General features: G+C 37.8%; 2 non-coding genes across 2 annotated transcripts; one reads left to right on the forward strand and one right to left on the reverse strand.

Moving 5' to 3' along the window:
* Positions 1-781: 781 nt before the first annotated feature.
* LOC128280110 (small nucleolar RNA R71) lies at positions 782-888 on the reverse strand. Its single transcript, XR_008270292.1, has one exon. It is a non-coding gene; the product is annotated as a small nucleolar RNA R71 (small nucleolar RNA).
* A 15,233-nt stretch (positions 889-16,121) lies between these two features.
* Positions 16,122-16,228, forward strand: LOC128279787 (small nucleolar RNA R71). The gene has a single exon (XR_008269982.1). It is a non-coding gene; the product is annotated as a small nucleolar RNA R71 (small nucleolar RNA).
* Positions 16,229-16,658: the final 430 nt, after the last annotated feature.

Consider the following 16,658-nt stretch of genomic DNA (forward strand, 5'->3'; position numbering starts at 1 on the left):
TGTTCGATAGGTGCGCTTGCCTTAGTCAAATTTTTAGTTAGTTTAGCGACCATCAAGTTTTTGGCACTGTTGCTAGGGACTAAGATATTAGGAACACTTAATTTTTATTACTTTAGCCATTTTTATTTTTATTGCAATTTAATTTTGTTTTTATTTTAATTACTAATTTTTCTTTTATTTGCTTTTGGCAGGTTTTTATAGTTTATGACTAGAAGAAACTCGTCGGGACCTCTACTTTTTGATAGCGAAATTGAAAGCACAGCTCGTAAAAATCGTAGAGAGATAAGGCAAAGTTTACGGTATATAGAGGAAGAGCACGAGGACGATACCAATAACACCGAGGAGATGGCTAAAAATCAAAATAATTCACTGCCTGCTGTGGTTGCTGCAAATCCAATGAATCAGAATCCTACTCCTCCTACTATGTACGACTATGCTAAGCCTAATAACAGGAACTGAATCAAGTATAGTTAGACCTGCTGTTGCTGCAAATAATTTTGAGTTGAAACCTAACACGACTCAAATGATACAACAGTTTGTTCAGTTTGATGGTTTATAGGATGAGGATCCAAACACTCATTTAGAAAATTTTCTGGAATTCTGTGACACCTTTAAGATCAATGGCATTTCTGACGATGCCATTTGCCTTCGGTTATTTCCCTTTTCATCACGGAATAAGGCTAAACAGTGGTTGAACTCGTTACCACGAGGGTCAATCACTACTTGGGAACAAATAACCGAAAATTTTTTTCTTAAATATTTTTCGCCAGCTAAAACTACAAAGTTGAGGAATGATATCTATTCTTTTGTGCAGATGGATTTAAGAACACTTTATGATGCATGGGAGAGATATAAGGATTTATCGAGAAGGTGCCCTCACCATGTGTTACCTCTTTGGCTACAGGTTCAAACTTTCCACAACGGTTTGAATCTCTCAACTAGACAAATGATCGACGCATCTGCTGGTGGAACCATCAATAATAAGACACCTGATGAGGCTTATGAGTTTATAGAAGAGATGTCACTGAACAATTATCAGTGGCAAGTCATGAGGACAAAGCTGACAAAAGTAGCCGACGTTTTTAACGTCGACTCGGTTACTATGCTTTCAAATTAGGTAGAACTTTTGAATAGAAAGATTGATGGTTTATTTGGTTCTACGCAGATACATCTAGTAATGCAATGCGATGCAAGTGGAGGTGGAATGAGCAATTCAAAATACCTACGCTACGACCACAACATGGAGAACGAGCAAATAAATTATATGGGTAATAACTCTCGACCTCAAAATAATCCTTGCAGTACCATGTACAATACAGGTTGGAGGAACCATCCAAACTTCTCATGGGGAGGCCAAGGGAATCAGAGACCACCACCCCCTCCAGGCATCCAACAATAACCTTACCAACAAGATAAAAAGTCGAACCTTGAAGAGATGATGATGAAGCTTATTTCAATGGCGGAAACCCGTTTTTGGAACACTGAAACTGCACTTAAAAATCAACAAGCATCGATTCAAGGGCTCGAGAATCAAATAGGATAGCTGGCTAAGATGATTTCAGAGAGACCACAAGAAAGCCTGCCTAGTAACACCGAACCCAACCCAAAAGAGCATGTGAAAGCAGTTACCCTAAGGAGTGGGAAAGTGTTAACTGAATCTGAAAGGAAGCTGCCACAAGAAGCTGGTAGGAAAGAAGATGAGGAGGTAAAACCTGAAAATAGTGAAAAACTAGTGCTGAAGGGATATAAACCACCAATCCCGTATCTAGTAAAGTTGAAGAAAGACCGCATAGATACACAATTCAGTAAATTTGTTAAACTTTTTAAATAGTTACATATTAACTTACCTTTTGTTGAAGCTATCTCGCAGAGCCTACATATGTAAAATTTTTGAAGGAGCTTCTAACAAAAAAAAAAGGAAGTTTGAAGATTTGTCTACAGTAGAACTCAACGAGGAGTGCTCAGCCAAACTCCAAAATAAACTACCAACCAAACTGAAATATCCAGGAAGTTTTACTGTTCCCTACTTAATAGGTAGTTTAAATGTTGAAAAGGCACTAGCTGATTTAGGTGCTAGCATTAATTTGATGCCTTACAAAATGTTCAAGCAACTTGGCCTTGGGAACCAAAACCTACTAGGATAAGTATTCAACTAGCAGATAGATCTGTTAAATATCCTAGGAGAATTATTGAAGATGTACTTGTAAAAGTAGATAAATTCATATTCCCTTTTGATTTTATTGTGCTTGACATGGATAGGGATGTTGAGGTGCCTTTAATTTTGGGTCGTCCATTTTTAGCCACTGCTAGGGCTATTATTGATGCGGGTGACGGTAAACTTGTGCTTAGGGTAGCTAACGAAGAGATTATTTTTAAAATTTATGATGCCATGAGATTTTCTAGAGAATAAGATAACTCCTGTTATTTTATTGATTCTATTGATCATGCTACTTAAGATTCTTTATAGGAAATCATTCATAAGGACACGTTGGAACTGTGTCTTGCCCAAGGAGAAGAGGTAAATGACGATGATTCTGTGTTAGGTAAGGCAAAAGTTGAATTAAATTATAATGAGTCTTCACTGAGACAGAAGAGCTATGAGGGTATTGAGGTAAACAAGGATTTAAAATTAAAACCTTCTGTTGAAGAACCTTCTAAATTGGAATTGAAACAATTACCAAATCACCTAGAATATACGTTGCTTGGAAATAATTCCACATTACCAGTGATTATTGCTTCAGATTTACAGCCAACCAAAAAGGACGAGTTACTTCAAGTATTGAAGGAGCATAAAAGAGCTATAGCTTGGAAGATTTCTGACATAAGAGGGATCAGTCCTTCTTTTTGCACACATAAATTTTTAATGGAAGATGAATATAAACCTTGTGTGCAAGCTCAAAGACGACTGAATCCTAACATGAAAGAAGTCGTAAAAGCTGAGGTAATTAAACTTCTAGATGCTGGAATTATTTATCCTATTTCTGACAGTTCTTGGGTGAGTCCTGTGTAGGTTGTCCCTAAGAAAGGAGCCATGACTGTTGTGGCTAATGAGAAGAATGAATTGATCCCAACACACATAGTCACGGGATGGAGAGTCTGTATTGACTATAGGAAGTTGAACAATGCCACAAGAAAAGATCACTTTCCCTTACCGTTCATCGATCAGATGTAGGAAAGATTATTTGGGATATGTATTATTGCTTCCTAGATAGACTCTCTGGTTACTTCCAAATCCCAATAGCTCTTGAAGACCAAGAGAAAACAACGTTTACATGTCCATACGGTACGTTTGCTTATCAACGAATGCCTTTTGGAATATGTAATGCCCCTGCTACTTTTCAATGATGCATGTTGGCCATTTTTGATGAACTCATAGAAGATATTATGGAGGTATTTATAGATGGCTTCTCGTTTTCGGTAACTCTTTCCATCTTTGCCTAAAAATTTAAAATGAGTTCTAATGAGATGTGAGGAAACAAACCTTGTACTGAATTGGAAAAAATGTCATTTCATGGTTCGTGAAGGGATTGTGTTAGGCCACAAAATTTCTAGTAATGGGATCGAGGTTGACAAAGCGAAAATTGAAACTATTGAGAAATTACCTCCCCCTAGTTTAGTTAAGGCTATTCGAAGTTTTTTAGGTCATGCTGGATTTTATAGAATATTTATCAAGGATTTTTCTAAAATAGTTAAGCCTTTAACGAATTTACTAGAAAAAGATGTGCCTTCCAATTTCAATCAGGAATGTTTAGGAGCATTTAATACTCTTAAGGATAAATTAATTAATGCTCCAATTGTAGTTGCACCTGATTGGAATTTACCCTTTGAACTAATATGTGATGCGAGTGATTTTGTAGTAGGTGCAATTCTTGCACAGCGAAAAGACAAGCATTTTCAACCTATCTATTATGCTAGCAAGACATTGATAGCCGCACAAGAAAATTATACAACGACTGAGAAAGAATTGTTGGCTGTGATTTTTGCATTCGATAAATTTAGACCATAGTTAATATTATCTAAAGTTGTCGTTTACACTAACCATTCAACTTTTCGATACTTCCTTAGTAAAACAGAAGCAAAACCTCGAATAATAAGATGGATATTATTATTGCAGGAATTTGATTTAGAAATTCAAGATCAGAAGGGAACGAAAAATCTTGCAGCAGATCATCTATCCAGATTAGAAAACCCACATCTTAAGGAGCTTGATGAACATGAGATAAATGACTCGTTCCTTGAAGAACAACTCTTTGCTATATCTGACTCCGAGGAACCTTGGTTTGTAGACATTACGAATTATTTAGCTGCTAATTTTACACCAAAAGGGTTGACACATCAGCAAAAGAAACGATTCTTTACTGATGTAAAAAACTATTTTTGGGAAGATCCTTTTCTTTTCCGTATATGTGCAGATCAAGTCATTAGAAGATGCCAACAGGTATGCTACTTTTTATGATAAATGCCAACAAACATGTAATATCTCTAAACATGACGAAATGCCTCAAATGTACATGCTTTCATGTGAAATATCTGATGTATAGGGTATTGATTTTATGGGTCCATTCCCTAACTTATTTGGGAATAAATACATCTTAGTAGTCGTTGATTATATGTCCAAATGGGTGGAAGCCCAAGCTTTACCTACTAATGATGCTAAAGTGGTGGTGAGGTTCCTCAAGAAACTCTTCTCTCGATTTGGAACACCTAGAGTAATTATCAGTGATAGGGGTACTTATTTTTGTAATGCTCAATTTGATAAAACCCTTAAGAAATATGAAATTTACCACAGAATAACTACCCCTTACCATCCTCAAACTAGTGGACAAGTCGAAGTCACAAACTGAGAGCTTAAACGTATCCTAGAAAAGTTTGTAGAGTCAAATAGGAAGGATTGGGCAATGAAAGTAGATGATGATTTATGGGCCTATAGAACTGCTTTTAAGACCCCCATAGGAACATTTCCTTATAGACTTGTTTATAGGAAAAGTTGTCATTTACCATTTGAACTAGAACATAAAGCATTTTGGGCTATAAAATTCCTAAACTTTGATCCCAAACTCACAAGTGAGAAGAGATTGATGCAGCTGAACGAGTTAGATGAATGGTGAGCTAATGCGTATGAGAACTCACGATTATACAAGGAAGCAACGAAGCGCCGCCATGATGCTCGTTTAAAGCAACACAGGCAATTTGAAGCTGGAGATCTTGTCTTGCTATACAACTCAAGGCTCAAATTGTTTCTTGGGAAGCTAAAATCATGATGGTCAGGTCCTTTCGTAGTCCAAACCGTTGTTCCATATGACACAGTAGAGGTAAGTCATCCAACCCAAGACACTTTTAAGGTAAACGGACATCATCTTAAACTTTATAACGGTGAGGATTTCAAAGATAATGGAGAGGAGCTATGGCTTCGTGAACCTGCTTATATATGACCACGGGGTAAAGTCGAGGTTAGATTTTAAATAAGTGCTACTCGGGAGGCAACCCAAGCACTAACCCCACTAAATAAGTTTTTTTTTCTTTCATTCATTTTTCATTGTTTAAATGCAGGTATTTTTGACACACACAGGGGTGTCCTAGGCCATGTGCTCACTACGAGTTGGAAACATGGGCATACTTTAAGCCATGTAAACTATTACAACCTTCGTATTGGCATTAGATAGTGGTGAACACGGCCTAGACATACTGGCGTGTCCATGGCCGTGTTAAAACAGGACAAACATTTTCCAAACATAGGATGACACACGGGCTGTGATAATTAGCCACGGTCATGCGATACAGCCGTGTGAACCACACGGCTATGGGACACGGGCGTGCCTCAGACCGTGGTGAAACTGCACTTTAATTTCCCAAAAATTGATAGAGGCACAGAATGCGATAAATCACCACGGCCGTGTGATGCGGTCGTGTAACCCATACGATCATGAAACACAGGTGTGCTTGAGGCCGTGTGGGAACCTAAGCACACACTTTGAAATTTTTAAGTTAGAATGGAAAACGGGCATATCCCACGGCCATGCTCAAAAGCCATGGGCAATCTTGACTACAGAACACGGGCGTGGAAGAAGCAAACGAGAGAGCACACGGCCGTGTAATGCAGCCCTGTGTGCTACACGGCCTGGACACACGGGCGTGTTAACAGGCCGTGGATGATACTGACTTAAAATTTGTCGAAAAACACGGGCTAGGAGTGAGACACACGGGCGAGGGCCACGGCCGTCTGTTTTAAAAAAGGGCCTGCACAACCGTGGCCCCCTTTTTATTTGAAATCCTAATCCTAATTTCCCTTCATTCCTATTTAAACCCCATTATTCACCCATCACACCCCCTTCACTATTCATCCTTCCTACTCCGGCCACCATTTTTCGACGAGTCGCCATCAACCGACACCCCCACTCCCCTTCCCCTTTTTTTTTTCATTTTCCTCTCTCCCTTTTTACTCACCCCCGCAGCCTACGACCCCTTCTCTTCCCTCGCTCACACAACCACCTATCCCCTCAACCAGACTCCCACCGTTCAGTAACCATAAACCGTCGCGACCACCACCGACCACCATTATCGGTTTCCTCTTTTGCACTTCTAATTCCTTTACATTATTTTAATTGTTTTATTATTATTATTATTATTATTATTATTATTATTATTATTATTATTATTATTCTTACTCTTATTTATTTATTACTGTTTAATCTTATTTCTATTAGATTGATATATTGTTATTATTACTATTACTTTATTGATATTTTTGGTTCTTATTCGTTACAATTTTTCTTAATAATTTTATGCTTAAGTTAGTTTTGGACATTCGCAATACTCGATTATATTTTAGGGTCATTTGTTTTTCTGATTTAATTCATATTTTTCTTGCTCATTTATTTTTATATATATTTATTTAGTAATCAATTATTTAGTTTTCTACTAGGTATTACAATTCTACTTATTTCGTCTGCCTGATTAAGCTGCACTTGGATGCTTGTTTCTTATTCGTTTGACTATTATGTTGATTCGTCCAATTGAATTTTGTGATTACTTTCACAGGACACTATGAAAAACACAAGAGGCAAGAAAATTGTCATCCCCGCTTCGAAAAAGCGGAAGGGCCCAGGAGCGACATCCTCAAGTGCGACCACTAAGATACGCCATCCCTTTATCCAATTCCCACCAGGATCTCAGGAGGAGTTGTTTCAAATTCTACGTTCTCGAACCCTTGGTGTGGCTGCTGCATCTATTGGGCCGCATTAGAGCAGGTCCACCTAGCTGACTCAGTTTGGGCCCTCCTCGCTACCGCTCCTTGGGACCGCTTCTTCGACATTATTGAGCCCACGTACCTGGAGTTCACTTTGGAACTTTGTTCGAAATTTTAGTTACAGACGGCTATGACAGAGTTCGATGACCCAGGCACAGTCTAATTCCGTCTTGGCAATCTAGTGCATCAATTGAGTGTCCCAGAATTCGGAGTTGCCTTGGGACTTTATACGGACGAATTTATGGAGGCAAATAATTTTCCCCATCTCCACCGTCACATTCATTACGCCCCTTCTTCATGTTGGGTAGCCCTCATTCCTGCTACAGGCATTTATGACCCCAGTTGCTCCAAGGCATCATCTCTCTCCCCAGCCTTACGGTATCTCCACGCCCTTTTAGCTCACACATTAACAGGGCGACGAGAGAGCACTGGCGTCGTTAATACTCACGACGCATACTTCTTATGGAGTATGCGACAAGGGCATTTTTTTATCTTGCATACTTCATAGCCCTCACCTTTCATCATCAGACCGAATGGCACAAAAAAAGAGCCATCTGCATCGGCCCGTATGTGACTCATCTAGCTCGATACTTTGGGCTCTTGAACACATCGATGTAGTTCTCATCGCTCACACTCATCGGCTAGTTGTCCCCATAGGGCATCTCAAGTATGCTCCACATGAGGATGATAGATCGTTCTCGTGGGTTCAATCCTCCTCAATACCGACTAGCACGAGCCACTAATGAGGATGACCCCGAGGATATTCCTGACGATATCCCTTTATTTCATGAGGACCCACCTTCTCAGCCACCTCCGAGTCACAGACCAGTTTATGCGACTGTTTCATTGACAGAAATTTTTGACCACCTGACTAGATTCGAGCAATATTTCACTCAGCGAATCGACAGTATAGAAGCGACTCTGTAACATATTTGCCAGCATTTCCACATTTTGCCTCTAGCACCACTACCTCACCATCCAGATGCCGATGAGAACTTTTGAGTCCATTTATTTTACTTTGTTTTTCTTTTCCTTTTGTTTTTATTTTTATTTTAATTTTATGTTCTAAAATACTTATATTAGTATATTTTGAATTCTGTGTTTATATGGTTGCTTCTTTATGAGTAACCATAACAACCCCTTCGATATAACTCCCTAAAATAGTACTGATGATATCGCAGTTCCAAAAGATTCAGTTGTTTGGTGCTATTCAAGAATATACAAACAATCCTCTAAGGAAAGGTATACTACGACTACCATGTCCTACTCAACCACGACCATAGCCACCACGACACCGACCACCCCAATAACCTCTTCGCTAGGTGCTATGACTGTGGAACCCAACCTCTACCACCACCGGAGTATCTTCCCCTACCTTCACCTCGGCCTAGTTATACATACACTTCAATTCCACTATCTACAAATCTGAATTTAGGGCAATTTCACTTTTTCCTTTCTCTTATAATATTCTGCTTATGTTATTATCTATCTTTGTACATTGAGGATAATGTACATCTTAAGTGTAGGGAGGTTAATCATATCATTATCAGAAAATTCCTGAATTTTGTCTAATCCCCAAGTAATTTTCTCATATCACTATTAGAATGAATTTTGATTAATTTATGATTTTTATTGATATGTTTTGGATTAAAACGTTGGTAATTGTGCATTGATTATGTAACTTTAAGACAGTAGAGAATCAAGCATGATAAGTTGACTTTTGAGAATTAAAATTGCTAGGTTGTTTTCCTGAATTGAGATATTATCTTGAAGTTTTAAGTTTACAGGATTGACATCAAATACCCATAATTTTAGTGAGATTTTGAGCCTTTTAGAGAATATATCTTCCTTGCTCACTTATTTTATTGATTTTGAGTGTGTTAACATTGATTTGCTATTCTAAAACTTGCTTTGATTATCCATGTCAAGACCACACCTTTAATTTGATATACTGAGATGATAAAGGCACTTAGGTTTTAACCCACTTATCCTACAAAAAGTCTACCCACATAATTGACCCTTAGTGGACTCCTTTGAGCCTTAACCATTGTTTCTTGATTTTCCCCTTAATGATAACCTACAACTTAACCCTTTTTGATTCGTTAAGAATTTCTCCCTTTTTATTGACTCCCTTTTTCAAGATTTGATTTGATTAGTTACCTAGCTATGTTCATTCATTTCAGTTGCTGAATTATTTCTTATTATGTACTTTCCATTTTTTTACTTGTTCTTATTCTTAAAAAAAAAGTCGTATAGTTATTCATATAATTACATATTGTTATAGAAAGTTTAGATAAATCAAAGTTATTATATTGAGAACAAGCTCACCTCATTAGTTTTGGATAGTTTTAATTCTGGCACTTGTTTGTAATTCAATAATTAGCTTTATTTTTCTAAGATTGGTAATCTATTAAATTAATCTTGATTCTAACACTCTTTTTAATCCTTTATCCACACCTTTAACCCAAGCCCCATTACAAACCTGTTAAAGACCTTTTGATTCATGTATGATCTCATTTATAGTGGTGGAGATTTGATTTTCATGCAAGCCTATGGTAATAACTTTTCATGTTTGACTATTGAGTGCTTAATTATTTAACCTTAAACACTTTGAGTGATTTGAGTGAATCTTTAGTGGGATATAAACCCTTGTCGATTTGGAATTAAAGGTAATTACTTAGATAAAGGGGGATACCTATGATCTTATGATTAAAATGCTCAACTTGGATTGTTTGAAACTTTAGTGTTCTTTTAGTTGAATTCTCAATGTGTGATTACTTGTGGATTACTTTGAAACATTCTTGATGGGAATTATAAGTTGAGAAGAATTTATTTTAATTGTGAGTTGAGGATTTTGCTTGAGGACAAACAAATGCTTAAGTGTGGGGATATTTGGTAAACCATAATATATACATATTTTTAGCCCATGCTTGGCATATTTATGGATTATTTGTCTTTGGTTTTATCAAATTCAATGCTCCTAATCCTTTAATTTCATATTTTATACTCAGGAGAGCATAGGATAGTGAAAAGAGCAAGAAACGAGCCAAAAATTGACAAAATAGGCTAATTTTAGTGTTCCACACGGCCTAGGCACTTCCACACTGGTAATTCATACGGCCGTGTTAGACAGACGAGCTGGCCACACATCCGTGTGTCATGGTCCTGTCAACTTAAAACCATGTCAGAATTATATACGGCCTGAGCACCATCACACGGGCATGTCACACGGCCGTGGCCTTCTCGGAACCTGTTTTAATTCTACTCGAAAAAGGCTAATTTTGGGCTATTTTGGGCATTCCAAAGTCTACTTAAACAAAGGAAAAGAGGATCAAAGGGGGGACGAAGGGTAGAAGGAGAGAATACTCGAAGATAGCCATCGGAATTAGCTTAGAAGCAGGATCTACTTCAAGACTGAAGATCTCCATTCAATTTCCTTAGAAGTTCTTTGGGTTTTCTTTATGTTTTGTTGTTTTCCCAATTTTGAGATGTTTTCTCCCATCGTTATGAACTAAACTCCCTAAATACCTAAGAGAGATGAAACCTAAGATAGATCTTATTATTATTTGAATTATACGATTAATACTTGTCTTATTCTTAATAATGAGTTTTAATCTTTGATTTAATATTCCAAGATATTAATTCAGGTTTTGATGTGCTTATTCAGTGGAGTAAAAGTTTCTGTTTAAGAGTGATCTTCCATAATTAAGCGGAGTTGCATGCAATCCTAGAGATAGGACGACATAAATCTGCTGGATTAGAGTCAAATCTAATAAGAGAGTCCATAGATCTAGTTAATGCGACAATAGGAGTTTTAATTAGAAAGAGATTTCGATTAATCAACCTAGAGTTAGTTGTTTTTAGTCTCGAGAGAGATATTAACATAAGCTAGGGATTCCTACGGATTAAGTCAAGTGAATAAATCGTCTAATTCAAAAGAAATAAGTGAAGTCTAGGTGAATTCTTCCTTGGGTATTGTCTTCTCCATCAGTTTTCCAAAAGTATTTTCCAACTTTAATCACTGTTGTGTTCTTAGTTAATTAGATAATTAATCTTAGTTTAGAAACATCTCTTTAATTCTTAGGCTAGATAATAAAATGACAGTAATTACTAGTACTTTTAGTCCTTGTGGATACGATATTTCCGGTTTCACCATAATTATACTATTGTTCGATAGGTGCGCTTGCCTTAGTCGAACTTTTAGTTAGTTTAGCGACCATCACATCCTCATATGGCTTAGGCTTGATAATACCTGTGGAGACATCTGGCCTACTAGTGTAAGTGAGAAGGACTGCTCTGGTGTGCCGAGAAGCCCAAGGTAACGTGCTAGTTGAGTCACATAAGGCCTAAATAGATAGGCCCCTTCTTGCTGCTCTTTATTTGATGGCGAAAGGCGAGAACGATGAAGTAGGCTAAATTGAAAATACGCCTCGTGGCCATGCTCCATAAAAAATAAGCGTCGGTTGTACCAATGACTCTGGTGCTCTCTCTCTTACCAGTCAATGTGTGAGCCAAGATGGCTTGAATATACCGTAAGGCCAATGGAAGAGAAGTCGCTTTCGAGTAACTTGCATCATAAGGTGTCGTACTCGCTGTGAGGTCTACCCAGCAAAGAGATGGCGAGTAGTGGATGTATCGGTATAATCGGAGAAAACTTTTGACACTTATGAACTCAATAGTGTTGAGTCCCAATACCATATTGAACTTTAGGGCGCTCATATGTCGTGTCGTGCCACCGAGTCTGAAAGTGATGGTGTTTAGTTTGTCATAGGTTTTCATCATCTACTGTAGGAGAAATGTTGAACAGAACTGTAAAGTCAGCTCCAAGTATGTGGTCTCGATGATGAAAAAGAACCGGTCCTACGAAGCTGTAGCAATGATGGCGCACATGCTATCAGCTAACTTGGCCTACTCCAAAGCGGCCCAACCAATACATCGGCCTAAGGAAAGTGGTCTCAGTAAAAAAAGCTGATATAAACACTCCTAGGGACCTTGTGGAAATTAGAGATAAAGATGACTTGCATCGGCGGAAGCACCCAAAGAGGAAGTCACGCCTAGAGTCTTTCGTTTTTCGAAGCGGGAACGATGACTTTAGATTTACTGCGTGTGTTAATCATGGTGTGCCTAAAAATAAAAGAATTCAATATTAGAAAAATAATAAATAAAGCATCACCAAATATGAAAACAGAAAGCCGACAAATCAAAATCCAAGCAGTCAAAATAGAAATCTATTCCTAAAACAGTATGTACGAATACCTACTCATGCAAAAACCATATACTTAAGCTATTATGAATCAAACTAGAAATAATAAAATAATAAGGAAGGAATAATAAATAAAATAAACCAAATGAGAAACTAAAAGACAAATAATGAAATAATCAAAATAATAATAGTAACAAATAATAATAATAATAATAAATACTAACCTAAACAGACTGTACCAAATTAGAAATGAAAGTAATGATAAGAGTAATAATATTATAAACAATGAAACGAAGGAGCGGTCAAAAACATAATCAAACAATAAGAATAAAATTACTAAATGGAGTAAATAAATTAAATAGAAATAATAAGTATAATAAAATAAATTAAAATAATAAAGAAATTAAAGAAAATAAAAAATGATAAAATAATAAAGAAGTAAAAATAATGGAAATAGAGAAGACCAACGATGAGAAGGGGCGGTGGTCGGAGTGAGGGCGACGCACGGTGCTCGGGGTGCAAGGGAGAGGGGCACGGCACAAAGGAGAGAAGAGGGTTGGAGAGGGTAGCTGGTTCGTACGTGGCTCGATAAAGAAGGAAAGAGGGGACCCGTAGTGGTGCGACATAGAAAATAATAGGGGAGGACAGGGTGAAGAAGGGTGGTGTTTTGACGAGGGGGAAAATGTGGAAGGGAGGAGGGTCATGTGTGGCTCGAAGGGTGAGGGGGACGACTGTAGGGTAGGAGAGGAGGGGGAGTTGCCTCAGATGGGGTTTTGTGTATTGAAGGGCAAAGGGTGCCAGAGGTAGGATGAAAAGTGAGATGGTTGGTGGCATGGCATGTTTGGTGAGGATGGGTGATGACTCGGGAATAGAGGAAAGGGGAAAGAGATACGGCGATAGAGATGGGGTGTGATCGACGGGGGTGGTTAGACTGGTAGAGGGGGTGGCGACGGCGGTTAGGGTTTGTGTGGGAGAGATTAGGAGGAAAAAGATAAAAGAAAAGAAGGGGGCTAGGGTTTAAATGGTTGACACAGTCGTGTAAGGGCCCATGTTGGGCCACACGCTCGTATGGGGCTTTCCCAGCCTGTGTACGATTAAAAATAGTGAACCCAATCTTCACACGGCCTCAGACATGCCCGTGTGTCCAGGTCATGTGGCACACACGGTCGTGTGCCAGGCTGTGTGTGATTTCATTCACTTCTCACACGCCCATGTTAGAGGCTGTCTGGGTCATACGGCCACTCACACTCCAATGTGGCCTGACCGTGTCTCACATAGGGCCATATCTCTTACTTGTGTAACTTTCTTACTTGATTTAAAAATGAAAAAGAATTAGCTCAAGGGTTCACACAGCCATGTCTCCAGGCCGTGTAAACCATTTTAGGTCGTGTAACCTTCGAATTTTTGAAAAATTAAGTCCTAGAACTCACACGGCCAAGGACACGCCCATGTGTCTAGGCCGTGTGGGTCACATGGCCATGTTGTTAGACTGTGTAACTCACTGTCGATTGCTTATTTATACACACACTTGGGACACGCCCGTATGGGTCAAATTTTTTTATTTTAAAATTTAATTTAATTAATTTGAAAACAACATAAAATAAAGTTAAGAGAATTAGCAGAATGTTAGACACTCGGGTTGCCTCCCAAGAAGCACTATTTTAGAGTCTAAGCTCGACTTACCTTGTGCGCACGGTTACGATGGTTTGTGGAGCTGAAACTTCTCTTTCTCGTTATCAATTCTATTATCAAAATAAGATTTAAGTCGAGTAATATTTACCTTAAACGAGCCAAATTCAGAATAAGTTACATCAATTGTACCTTAGGGGAAGACGTTCAGTACCGTAAATGGGTTTGATCTGTTTGCATCAAACTCCAAAGGGACAATTCGTGGATCCGTTTTGTCTAGTAGTACTTTTTCCCTAACCTTAAATTGGTTCGTTCCATTCATATGCTTATCATGGCGTCGCTTTGGCTCTTCATCATGTTTTCTCAGTTTCTCCTTGACATGTGTCTACCATTCATCTAATTCATTGAGTTGTAACATTTGTTCTTCATAAGTTATTTTGTTTCTGTCACATTGATTGAAATGTGGCTCCATTAGGTTTTTTTAAAAGGTTTCTTGCAAAGAAGGTTAAGCCACATGGTTACTCACATTAACAAAACTTTTAATATAATCTCGATCACTAGATGTTCTCACAGAATCATGAGCTTGGAGAGTAATCAATTTGTCACCTACATGAAGTACTAATTCACCTGTACCAATATCAATTATAGTCCTAGCAGCTAAAAAGGGTCGTCCTAAAATTAAAGGTACCTTACTACCTTTTTCCATTTCCAACACAACAAAGTCAACGGGGAATATAAATTTATCTATTTTAACAAGCACATCTTCAAAAACACCCCTAGGATATCTAATGGTTCTATTCACTAATTGAATACTCATCCTAGTTTGTTTGGGTTTCCCAAGACCTAATTGTTTAAACATTTTATAGGGTATGACATTAATACTAGTCTCTAAATCAGCTAAGGTATTATCAATATTTAAACTACCAATTAAACAAGGAATAGTAAAACTCCCTGGATCTTTTAGTTTATTGGGTAGTCTATTTTGTAAGATGGCCAAGCAAATTGCTTTGAGCTCCAAAATCAATGAATTGTCTAACTTCTTTTTGTTTGCCAAAAGCTCATTTAAAAATTTTACATAATTGGGCATCTACAAAAGATCTTCAACAAACGGTAAGTTAATATGTAATTTTTTTAGGAGTTTAAGAAATATACCAAATTGTTTGTTCGTGTGGTGTCTCTTTGTCGCGTTAGGATATGGAAATCAAGGTTTATATTCTTTGGTAATCGACTTTTGCTCTTTTTGGCTTACCTCAACCTTATCATTATTTACCACAATTTCTTGCCTCGGTTCTTCATCTCGAATAGTAATTGCATGGAGTTGCTCCATTGGGTTAGTTTCAGTACTGCTAGGCAAACTATCTGGTGATCATTCTAAAATTAACTTAGCAAGCTAACCTATTTGGTTCTCGAGCCCTTGAATTGATGCTTGCTGATTTTTTAGTGATACCTTAGAGTTTTGAAAACTTGTTTCTGACATTGAGATAACCTTCGTCAACATCTCCTCAAGGTTTGGTTTTTTCTCTTGCTGGTAAGGTTGTTGTTGAAAGCCTAGTGAGGGTTGTGCTCTTTGATTTCTTTGACCACCCCAAGAGAAATTGGGATGGTTCCTCCAACCTGCATTATAGTTATTACTATAAGGGTTACTTTGAGGCCTAGAATTATTACCCATATAATTGATATGTTCATTCTCTGTGCTAAGAGTGAAGGGTAAACATTCTGGATTATTCATTTCTCCTCCATTTGTATCGTATTGTATCACTAGATGTACCTACTTAGAAACATATAATCCATCAATTTTCTTATTTAAAAGTTCTACCTGATCGATAACATAGTGCTGCATCTAAGTTAAACACACCTATGGCCTTCATCCGCTTCGTCTTCATGACTTGCCACTGATAATTATTTAGCGTCATTTTTTCTATAAAATCATAAGTTGGTTTAGGTGTTTTATTGTTTAGTGTGCCACCAGATGCTACATCAATCAACTGCCTCGTTGAAGGGTTCAAACCGTTGTAGAAGGTTTGAACTTGTAACCATAAGGGTAACCCATGGTGAGGGCACTGTCTCAATAAGTCCTTATACCTCTCCCATGGATCATATATTGTCTCTAAATCTATTTAAACAAAGGAAAATATATCATTCATCAACTTGGTTGTCTTAGCCGATGGGAAGTACTTTAAAAGAAATTTCTCAATCATTTAAGCTTATATAATGATGGAACATCGTGGTAAAGAGTTCAACCACTGTTTAGCTTTGTTCCTTAATGAGAAAGGCAATAACCGTAAACGAACGGCGTCATCAGTGGTGCTATTTATCTTGAAAGTATCACAGATTTCCAGAAAATTGATCAACTGAGTATTTGGATCTTTTTCTTGCAAACCATCAAACTGAACATATTGTTGTACCATTTGAATTGTATTTGGCTTCAGTTCGAAATTATTTATAGCAATGGTGGGTCTCACAATACTCGATTCAACCCCTGTTAGAGTGGGCTTGGCATAATCGTACATAGTATGATGAACATGAGCAGGATCTACAGGAACTGCAGGAGGTAGCTGGATATTTTAGTTATCACTCACC

Source organism: Gossypium arboreum, chromosome 8 (genome assembly GCF_025698485.1).
Source record: "Gossypium arboreum isolate Shixiya-1 chromosome 8, ASM2569848v2, whole genome shotgun sequence".
NCBI classification, from domain to species: domain Eukaryota; kingdom Viridiplantae; phylum Streptophyta; class Magnoliopsida; order Malvales; family Malvaceae; genus Gossypium; species Gossypium arboreum.